Source organism: Pinus tabuliformis, chromosome 9 (genome assembly GCF_031772625.1).
Source record: "Pinus tabuliformis cultivar Carrire ecotype Pingquan chromosome 9, CPIR1, whole genome shotgun sequence".
Classification (NCBI taxonomy): domain Eukaryota; kingdom Viridiplantae; phylum Streptophyta; class Pinopsida; order Pinales; family Pinaceae; genus Pinus; species Pinus tabuliformis.
The window spans coordinates 573907193-573917363 of record NC_142307.1 but is presented as its reverse complement, the minus strand read 5'-3'; positions in this window follow the sequence as shown (position 1 = coordinate 573917363).

Here is a 10171-nt window from a genome sequence, read left to right as displayed (position 1 = left end):
TTCGAGGTTCTCAACAAAGGAAATTGGATTAGCATAAGAATGAGGTAGGTCATCTCTTTCGTTCTACTTTTCAATTATAACCTAGGAAGATGTCTAGTTGATTTTAACTTTAGTTGCTAGACTCACTCATTGGACTAGAGGGATCGTCTCTGTCTGCAGAGATGATTAAACTTGTCAACAGGATGGCAGGGCAAGTTTTGGTCTCAGAGCTAGGGTTTGGATTTTCTCCCAACTCCACCATCGGAATGTATTCAAATCTTGAGGAGGGCTATAAGAGAGGCCAATGCATGAGACCCTAAGAGATCAAACTTTTTCAGTGGGTAACTTGCCGGGAAAACGATGCCCTAGGCACCCCAATAAGGATAGACTTGGGAGAAGGTGAAGGAATAGGAGTTTTGGTGACCACCCTTGGGAAATTAGTGCCTTAATACTTGGAATAATGGAGTCTATGTTGATTATGTGTAAGATTTCTTGGTTTCCAGTCAAGGAGGCCTCAAAATTACTTCACAAACCCTCTAGGTCAAGTGAAAGCAATCTTGCAGCTTTTATACTTCAAATGTACAAGAGGAATGGCTTGTCAAGGTCAAATTTTACCTCTAGGAGATTTCACTCATACTACAAGGGTTAATGCACGGAGATAACGTTATGATAGAGACAATCCCACAATATAAGAACCAATCTGCATGCAACAATTAGCCTTAAAACAACGAAAATCCCATCCAGCATATATGACAAAGTAACAAGAATAACATAAAAAAATTCGTACTTACAATGCAGTAGAGTATATCCAACCATTCAAAAATAAAAATAATGAAGCTCCAAGAAAGATAAACCAATAACCATACATCAAAATTTATCCATAAATGCTCCAATTCATCCTGCAACAAAAAGTGTGAAATTCTCTAAAGAAGAGAGAGATCCAATCCAAAGTGATGATGCGAAATGATCTCACCCCACTTTTATTTATACACATCTAAGGAGTTTGGATTAGCCTCCTTGGCCTACATAAGCCCCAAAATGAATATGAAATGCATCCTACCCTAACTAACATGCATATAGTAAGGATAGTACTAAGTATAATCGCAAAGCCAGTGAAACCAACATATCATCACATCAATATACATATGCCTGCCTGTACGATTACTCATGTAGCAACGCCCAAATTGAATGTTGACATAGTCACATGGCGGATGAAGTGGGTGGGAGGTGGGAAAACATGATCTCCATTCGAGGTAGAGGGAGGTCCTCGGAGAAAGGAAACTGGTCATTCTAGAGGTCCAAGTCTTTCCTTTTAGGTACAAAATGAAGGAATGAACGATCACTCTCGAGAATTCCTCATCACAATCACTGCTTGTAATATCATGCTTTGGGGATGTCACATGGTTGTGATGAGAGGGGAAAGAAAGGTGAGAGAAAGAAGGGGTGCAACAAATAGGTCTCTCAATGTGATGGTCATAGCGGGGAAGGGAGGTTGTCGAGTGATCATAATCCTAAGGATGGGTCAAAAGGGATAAAGTATATTCAATGAAGGGTTCTTCCTTGACACCATATTCAGAAAGGGGAAAAGGGACATTGTCACTGGAGGTGATATCAAAAGTGACAAGGGAGTTACTTGAGTAAGACTCAAGGTGGTGAACAAGAGGGAAAGGCAAAGGAGAGGGTGAAGTGTCATATTCAACAATATTTCCTTCCCCACAATTTAAAGGCTCAAGTGATTTGAATACATAGTCATGAAGTGGGTTGGTGGGAGCCTCATTGCTATCCTCATTATAAGCATCAAAGATTAGGCTTTCATTAAAAGGAGAATCAATCATTTCCAATTGCCCTTCCATGCAAGGGAAAATAATAATTCTCCTTTCGAAAGGTATCGATGGGTATATCATCGCAAGTAATGTTCAGGATAAAGGGAAAACCAATCTCAACCTCATCTTCCCTGTCAATATCATAAATGGGAGCAAATAAAATTGGGGCCCAACAATTTCCCATTTGTCCCTTTAAATGCATAAATAATCTCCAATGTCATTCCTGAAGGAGCTCATGAGATCACCCTCCTTAAGGTTTTCAAAAGGAGAGTCATCAGGAGTGATACCCTTGAGAAAGGTGAGATGAGTTTTGGCCTTACTTTCCATAACTTCATTGTCCTCAACACATGTGCTCTCAAAATCATCCTACTTGTTCTACAACCCCAATGAGGACCCATCTCCCTACTCATCACCAAGGTCCTCAAGATCATCTTCATCTCAGTTGGTTGACTAGCAGACCTCTCTTCTCTTTTCTCTTGAAGAACAATGTCTAAGGTATTTCCTACATGATTCTAGTAGTAAGCTTCTAGGAGGAGAGCGTTAGTGGGGTTCTATTTATATTCACATTTTATCTTATGAAGCGTCACTTTGTCATCATATAAGTAGGAGAAAACTTCAATAGAATTATATTCCCTTGTTACCCCCTTCCATGACCTACTATGTTCATCCATTCTTTCTTGTGTGATTTGGAGGCTCTTGGGATCCACCTCTTCGTCATCCCTAGAGGAGGTATTCCTTTTCATATTAATGAGGTTATCCAAAATATTCATGACACAAGTTATGTGAGCAAGGTCAAGGAGATGACTAGGATCCTCTTTGTAAGCACACCTTACTATGTCGAGTTGTATTCTTGTGACTTATAAAGCGTGAGTATGAATTCCATATCCATGCTCTCCAACATATTTTGAAAAGTTCCTCCATATTCCACAACTTTGTTTAGCAGCTCTTGAATCTCTTGGTTATTGATTTTTTCAAATATAGGACCAAGGGAAATCTCCATCTTCTATGATTTTGCATATTAAAATTGTAATGGAGTTTCCAGGGTGAATTAAAGTGCCTTGATAGATGCTTGCTTCACCTTACAAGCATTGAATTTAAAGCTTAATGAAGAACTAGGGCTTTGTTATTCCAGTGGAGTATCCAATAATGATATGTCGATATGTTGTACCGAGAACAAAACAAACGTTTTGTGTCCCCAAAAACAACGCCAAAATGTTACTGCTCAAACTAGCAAGGGGCATAAGGGGAATCCCTAAAGGGTAAATGCTAGGCCAAGGGAAACAAATGGAGTCTTAGACCACTGTCACCTTAGCTAAGGCTCCCTTCTATTTATGGAATTTCACCGATGGGAGGAGACCCGATATGTATGGAGTCACTAATGAATGATAAGTCAATGGATATGGGTGACCTAGACCATTTCCAAGAAGGTTTTGAAGAATGGGACTTGTTTGGTTTTTGAGCAAGGTACTATGTGCTTCTAGGGAAAGGAGGAGAATTTTTTTTTTTTTTTTTGGGGGGGGGGGGGAAGGGGGTAGGTGTATGAGAATAGGATTTGAAAGGAGTTTCCCACACACTAAATCCTTGTTAAAGTTTGTATCCCAAATGGTTCTTAATTAATAGTCCTTTGAAGGAGTGGAAGCAAATGAGATGAAATGGACTTGATCTGGGGTATGAGGAAAGTGTGAAATAATCAATTATTTTCTTACCCTAGACAAGGTGGGAAGGATCAAAGTATGTATTTGACTCAATGATGTTGTTTGACCCTGGTAAGTGCTAGACTTGGGGATGGCAGGGAAAGTTTTGGTCCCCTAGCTAGGGCTTGCATTTTCCCCAATTCCATCGTCAGAATGTCTTCAAATATGGAGGAGGGCTAGAAGAGAGGCCAAAGTAGGAGACCCTAATAGATCAAACTTTTTCAGTGGGTGACTTGCTGAGAAAATGATGCCCTAGATACCCCAATGTGGCTAGACTTGGGAGAAGGTGAAGGATTAGGAGTTTTGGTGACCACCCTTGGTAGACCAGTGCCTTAATACTTGGGAGAATGGAGTCTATGTGGATTATGTGTAAGATTTCTTGGTTTCCAGTCAAGGAGGCCTCAAAACTTCTTCACAAACCCTCTAGGTCAAGCGAAAGCAATCTTGCAGCTTTTATACTTCAAATGTACAAGAGAAATGACTTGTCAAGGTCAAATTTTACTGACGAAGCTCCAAAAGAAGATAAACCAATAACCATACATCAAAATTTATCCATAAATTCTTCATTTCATCCTCCATCAAAAAGTGCAAAATTCTCTAAAGAAGAGAAAGATCCAATCCAAAGTGATGATGAGAAATGATCTCACCTCACTTTTATTTATACACATATAAGGAGTTATAATTAGCCTCCTTGGCCTACATAAGCCCCAAAACTAAAATAATGTGCTAATAATACAATGTTTTGGTGACAAGCCCACCAAACTAGCTCACAAATGAAAAAGTAAGCCTCTCAAGAGGTCAAATAATAATAATGGATGTCGTAGGGACCTCTAAGAGGCCTAATGAGGTCCATGGGTGCCATAATGAAGAATGACCCTCAAAAGCAGTGGACAAGGGGTTGGACCCTTGTAATAGCTTGTGGTGCTCCAAATGATTGTGGGGGCACACAAGTGTCCCCATGGGTCTCCAAACAAATCAAAGATACCTGTAAGTTTCCCTCAATGGCTAGGATGATAATGTAGGAGATTCCACATCATTGTAGAAGTCCTGGATCATCTGCCAAGTGTATGGTTTAGATCTATGGCTAGATGGGCATGATGGATTAGGTGCATCCTCCTCATCCAATAAGTAAACCAAGAGAAATATCTGAATGGCTGTGGGATCCATGGAGTGTAATCTACTGTTGTGGAGGTGCATGGCTCTCAACGCTCACCCTATATGTGCCAATGTATCCCTTTGGAGGATTAGGACCCTGTATAGGGAGACCCAACCCCAAATGGAAACCATATGCAATTTTGCATAAGATCCAATGTGTCCCCTAGGCTTCTAGTACAACAATTCAATAGATAAATCGAGAAAATGAGCTTACCTAGTCATGGACCACAGGTGGGGACTTCATAATGGCATGCCCTTACATAATGGGCTTAGGGATGTGCCATTGTCTCCTAAACTCCCAATGGGGTTAACCAAGTAGCCTATTAGGTGGTTTCTTCTTCTAAAGGGGATAATATAGTCAAGGTACATCCATCAAAAGGTGGTGGCATGTGTTAGATAGGTGAATGAGGTAGGGAATGAGAAGGGGCAACCGTGGGTCACATGCTGGCGCACAAAAGTAGCTAAAAAGAGGGAAGCCCACACTTGGGTTTATATTGTGTAGGAGGGAACAATCATGGTACATGAGGTGTCCCGACCTTGATTTTTCCACCCTTCTTTAAATGAATTTTTCCTTCTTATGATTTTCTTTGATTAACTGCTCAGGGCTCAAGGGGTTAGAGCATGATGTATACGATATAACAGTGAATTCCCCCCTTTAAGGTGGGGTGGTGCATCACCCTCCAAGGATTTGGACAATCACAGTTTCTTATATGATGAAGAGGGCTCATAGAACCTGTTAGAACTAGGGTGGTGGCCATGATTATGGGGTAGAGCTCATGTATTGGCTTTTTCCCACATGCCAAATGTCTTTGTCTTGACCATATTTTGCATTTTGTGGTAGCTTTCCTATTGAATGTGGCCATATATGCTTTTAACTTTCTTTTTTAGCTGCATCAACCTCCAGGCTTCATTCCAGGCCATGATCCAAGGTGTGGGCAAGGGGAAGGGGTGAGTTAGTCCTATGTGGACTCGATGGAGGAATGTGGACCTAGGTGGGAGAAATGATGGATGGGGTGATAATGAATGGGAAAAGTGTAATATGAGTGGATAAGGGAGTGGGAGCTGTTATGAAACCAGCGCAAGAAAAAGATAGAAAAGATAGATCAATGCCTTAGAATTCAGCCTCTTCGAGGGGGCAACCTCCCTTACATCACATAAATGAACAATTCTTGGATGATTCAAATGACAAAACCTCCTTTCTATATATAAGAGTTTAAAGATTCATAATATAACCTAGCTGACCTAACAATAATAATATAAAGCCACAAAAATAACAATAGAGGGATTCTATGGGGCACAGTAATAACAATATGGGGGCAACAGGGGCACAACAATATTAATAAGGGATACAACTATAATAGTAATGGGGTAATCACTAGTATTATAGGGACCCAACATTCCCCTCTCCTACAAAAAAGTGTTGTCCTCAACGCTTGAGTAGTTCTGGATGCTTCTGTATAAAATTCTCATCCTCCCATGCAGAATCTTCAGCGGATAAGTTCTTCCACTTGATAAGATACTCCGAAATTGATCGATTTCGTAGCTGTCGAGTTCTTGTTTCTGTGACTGCTTCTGGTTCCAATATAATTTTTCCTTCCTCGTCAAGTTCTGGCAATATTGTTTGAACTGGGAGCTTTTCGCCTATAACCTTCTTTAAACATGAAACATGGAAAACTGGGTGCAATCGAGAAGCTGCAGGAAGCTCCAATTTGTATGCCATAGTACCAATCTTTTGCAACACCTTGTACGGACCATAATACTTTGGTGATAATTTATTATCCTTCTTAGATTGCTTGAGGGAAATTTGCTTATATGGTTGTAGCCGTAGGAATACCCAATCACCTAGATCAAAACTTCTTTCGCTGCGATGTTGATTTGCCTGTTGTTTCATTCTATTCTGTGCCAACACGAGGTTATCCTTTACGAGTTGGAGGACTTGTTGTTGATGTTCGATGTGATGTTCCACTGCTTGAACCTTAGAATTTTCTCTTAAATATGATGTGATGGATGGTGGCTGATATCCATAAAGTGCCATAAATGGGGTCATTTTTTTTGATTGTATGGAAGGAAGTGTTATACCACCATTCAGCCAGAGGCAACCATTTGACACATTGTGTCTGTTTATCAGATACAAAGCAACGAAGATATCCTTCCAAACATTTGTTTACTATCTCAGTTTTCCCATCAGATTGAGGATGATAAGATGAGCTATGAGCTAACTGAGTACCAAGACAAGAAAATAATTCTGTCCAAAAATTTCCAGTGAAAATGGGATCTCTGTCACTTACAATAATCTTTGGGTTTACATGTAACTTTTGAATTGTTTCCATAAATGCAGAAGAAACTGTACTGGCTTTAAATGGATGTGATAATGCACAAAAGTGTGCATACTTGGTAAGTCTGTCAACTACCACCATGATGACACTCTTTCCCTCAGACTTGGGTAAACCTGTGATAAAATCCATTGAAACCTCCTCCCAACGTTGGCTTGGAATGGATAAAGGTTGTAATAGACCCAGTGTCTTAATTGTTTCAACTTTATTTTGTTGGCAAACCAAACATTCCGCCACAAACTTTTGAATATTTGATTTAAGGCCATCCCAAAAAAATTCCTTCTTAACCCTATGGTAAGTTTTTAAAAATCTTGAGTGCCCTCCTAAGGGAGAGAAGTGCAATTCCATAAGAATCTTTTGTTTTAGCTGGGAATTCTTACAGAGGCATAAGCGATATTTGTACCATAATGAATCATTTTGCCAGCTAAATGTATCAGATGTACTGGAATCTTGTTGTAACTTTCGAATAAGTGCCCACACTTCTTCGTCATTCTTCCATTCCTCCCTTGCTTCGTTTATCCAATTTGGTTGGATAATAGAAATGGCACACAAGAATGCTTCCACATCCTCATCCTTTCTCGAGAGTGCATTTGCCACCACATTTTTCTTCCCTTTTTTGTAGATGATTTCAAAGTCATAACCCAACATCTTTGTGACCCACTTTTGTTGCTCTTCAGAGGATAATCTTTGTTCTAAAAAGTATTTAAGGCTATCATGATCCGTTTTTACCTTGAAGTGTCTTCCCATTAGGTAGGGTCACAATTTCTTAAGTGCATGGAGTATTGCCAACATTTCCTTCTCATAAATAGCTTTGTGTAAAAACTTTCCCTTGATTGGACGACTTTCAAAAGCAATGGGTCTTTCATCTTGCATTAAAGAAACACCAATTCCATTTCCTGAAGCATCACATTCCACAATAAAGGTTTTTGTGAAGTCTGGTGTAGATAAGACCGGTGCTTGGCACATTGCCTCTTTAAGATGTTCGAAGGCCTTTGTTTTTGCTGGAGTCCATGAAAATGCATCTTTCTTCAATAGTGTTTTTAGAGGTGTTGCTATTCTCCCATAATTCTTAACAAACTTGCGATAACACCCTGTCAACCCGAGAAATTCTCGCAGATGCTTTATGGATGTGGGGATTTTCCATTCCTTAATGGCTTTAATTTTTCTAGGGTCTACCTTAACTCCTTCATGAGATACAATATGACCCAGATATTCCACCTCTTGTACTCCAAAGAAACATTTGGATCTTTTTGCATATAATTGTTTCTCCTCCAATAGTTGTAGCACCCTGTCAACATGTTCAACATGATCCTTCCAAGACTTGCTATAGATTAGTATATCATCAAAAAGTACTAACACAAATTTTCTAAGGAATGGTTTGAAAATGGAATTCATAAAACCTTGAAATGTTGAAGGTGCATTGGTAAGGCCAAAAGGCATGAACAAAAATTCATAATGATCCTCATGAGTTCTAAATGCTGTTTTCGGAATGTCTTCAGTCTTCATTCTGATTTGATGATATCCTGAACGAATATCCAACTTGGTGAAGTAAATTGATCCATGCAATTCATCCAGTAATTCATCAATGACAGGAATGGGAAACTTATCTTTAATAGTGAGCTTGTTGAGCTCCCTATAATCCGGACACATGTGCCATGATCCATCCTTCTTGTGCACCAATACTACTGGAGTAGAGAAAGAACTTTGGCTCGGTTGAATTATACCAGCCTCTAGCATTTTTGCAACCATACGTTCAATTTCAATCTTTTGGGCATAGGGATATCTATACGGCCTGATGTTTGGAGGAACACTTCCTGGAATCAGATGAATAGAATGATCATGATCACGAATAGGTGGGAGACCTTTGGGAGTCTCAAATACCTTGGAATGATTTTCCAAGACTTTTTGGAGATCTGGAGAAATAGATGATTCCAATGTGGAAACATTTAATGAACATAATTGTGCAATTACACCTCTTTGTTCCTTTTTTAGAAGCTTTGTCATACCGTTAGAGCTGATTATCTTTCCCGGTTTCCCTGCAATACCCCTTAATTAAACTTCCTTTCCTTCCATAGAAAATTTCATGAAAAGTTCTTGAAAATTAAAAGCTATTGTACCCAAAGATTGTAGCCATTGGACTCCTAGTACAACATCAGCACCTCCCATTGGAATGGAAAGCATTGGGCTAGTCAATACATATTCTCCCATGGATAGCTTGATATTATGGCACTTTCCTGAGAAATTTATTGTTCCTCCATTTGCAACCATCACTTGACACTTTGGTGCTGTATATAAGAAGCAATTCAATTCTTTTGCTACCTTACAATGAATAAAATTGTGGGTACTTCTTGAATCAATCAACACTATTACCTTTTTCTTCTTGATTTGTCCTTCTATCTTGATGGTTTGAGGAGTGGTAATTCCCGCCACTGCATTACAAGATATGGTCGGATTCATTTCTTCTTTATCTAGGCTTTGTTCCTAGATTATATCCTCTTCTTTTGACCTTTCTTGCTCCTTTTCTTCTTCCTCTTCACAATATATGTAGAATAATTTCTTCTTAGCACACTTATGACCTTTAGTGTATTTTCTATCACAATTGTAACAAAGCCCTTTTGCTCTTTTTTCTTCCAATTGTTGTGGTGTCAACCTTATAGGTCGTGGAAGACTAGGGGCAACAACACTTCCATCTTTTTAGTTGTGAGTGGTATGCTTCCTGGTTGCCATAATTTTGCTTTCCAATTTTCTTGCTAACCTGAATGCCTTCTCTAATGAATCAGGTTCCCAAAGGCGAACATCATGCTGGATATTATCCTGTAAAGTCCCTATGAACACATCAATCCTATGCTCCTCTGGAATATTTTTTACCCTTATGTTCAATTTTTGGAACTCCTCAATGTGCTCCATTATTGAACCCTTTTGTATGAGACTTATCAATTGGCTAAAAAAAGTGTTGCTTTTTGTATCCTCATAATGTGCTGCTAATTCTTCCGTAAAAATTGCCCAAGTGATAATTTGTTTACGAGAGCAAAGCCATTGATACCATACAAACTGATTTGGTTCCAAATATAAAGTTGCAATACGTACCTTTTGTGTTTTGCACATTATTGAGATCGAAAAATTGCTCCATCTGTAATATCCATGTTGCGGGATCCTTGCCATCAAACTTCCTCATATCGATTTTTGG